We start from the raw sequence: 1,437 nt of genomic DNA, 5'->3' as shown, positions 1-1,437 counted from the left end.
GTTCAGTGATATGCTCTTCTGTTTCTGTCGCTCCAGCCGTTTGTCCTTCTGGATGGTTGAGTTTCTCAGGAAACTGTTATTGGGTGGTCAGTAACCAGAATCTCCTGACCAGCTGGTATCTGGCTCAGACCAAGTGCTTTGACATGGGTGCAAACCTAGTGACCATCAAAACGTGAGAATGAGCACTGAAGCTTAGGGAGATTTGTTTGGATTGTAACGGGTCACATTCATACTCATATTCCATGTTTGTTTTCATCTCTAGTGAAGAGGAGCAGTTCTTCATTAACGCACAGTTGCCTGATTTTCACCAGGTAGATATACCTGATCTGTGGATTGGCATTTCAGGTGAGCGATGCGTACAATACAACATTTTACCCTTGTAAAATTGACCATAATCTTCATCAAAATGAAGTTCTTCGAATGCTCCTATTGGAGAAAAAAGTTTTAAAAGTGAACTTCAGTTCAGTGACTTAAACAGCGGGTTACAGAGTGTGTATTTTAGCCAAACGTCTGCCCCTAAAAGGCAATAAATTTCAATTCACATTTATTTGTATAGCACTTTTCACAATACACATTGTTTCTACATTACAGTTAAGAGTGATCTGTTATCAGAGGTGCCTGTCAAAGTAATGTTCAGTGCTAAAATTATAAAATCATGCAGTTAGTTAATGTCACGTGTTCAGTTCTAAGTCCTCGCAGGGACTGGCGTCATCTCAAATCTTCGTAAGAGGCTAGATCCGGTCTGGAGCTGGCATAATCTCTAGTTAGAAACAGAAAAGCAGATGGAGGATGAATAGTGTAGCTGCTGTTCATAATGTTCATAAGATGGTCTCTGACCAGAATTACTATGATCTGCATCAGTTATCTGAATGTGAACAGTCCATTGGGTTCCATCACTCATCTCGGTGTTGTCTTTCTGAATTATAACACAGATAAGGACCAAGATGGCACATTTAGGTGGGTGGACAAAACTGCAGTGGAGTTTTCAAACTGGAGCCCAAATTTCCCTCAGAACTCAGCAAACCTGTGGGACTGTGGTCAGATTTACACCGGTAAGATTCTCGGTTGAGTTACTCAGTGCAGAGAGACACACAATGTCAGCTTTAAAAGATTTCCTTGAAAAAATGGAGCTGAATCTGTTTGTTTGTTTTCTTGTAATAGGAAACTATGCTGGAAAATGGGAAACCACGAACTGCTTTAAAAACCTGGGATATATTTGCAAGATGCCTGGAGGACAGAATGTGAAGCCCACAGCGGCTCCAGGTGAAACTACAGAAAGTCCCACACTGTCATTTGATCTGAATGAACAGCTGTTAATGCTTGTTTTCTGAATGACACAAACTTTCACATGACATCGGTTTTACAGAGAAGGGCTCTAATCTCTTTCCCGTCACACTGAAAAGAAAACTAGCCAACCAATAGGATTCACGCTTTTGG

At 41.0% G+C, this 1,437-nt stretch overlaps 1 long non-coding RNA gene across 1 annotated transcript; it reads left to right on the top strand.

Annotated features, from left to right (window-relative positions):
* Window positions 1-286: 286 nt before the first annotated feature.
* On the top strand, window positions 287-1,257 carry LOC107736345 (uncharacterized). Its single transcript, XR_001639641.1, has 3 exons — window positions 287-345; window positions 933-1,052; window positions 1,162-1,257. It is a non-coding gene; the product is annotated as an uncharacterized LOC107736345 (long non-coding RNA).
* Window positions 1,258-1,437: the final 180 nt, after the last annotated feature.

Source organism: Sinocyclocheilus rhinocerous, unplaced genomic scaffold (genome assembly GCF_001515625.1).
Source record: "Sinocyclocheilus rhinocerous isolate Xijiao unplaced genomic scaffold, SAMN03320098_v1.1 C36643618, whole genome shotgun sequence".
NCBI lineage: Eukaryota > Metazoa > Chordata > Actinopteri > Cypriniformes > Cyprinidae > Sinocyclocheilus > Sinocyclocheilus rhinocerous.
This window is presented reverse-complemented; position numbering and strand designations above follow the sequence as displayed.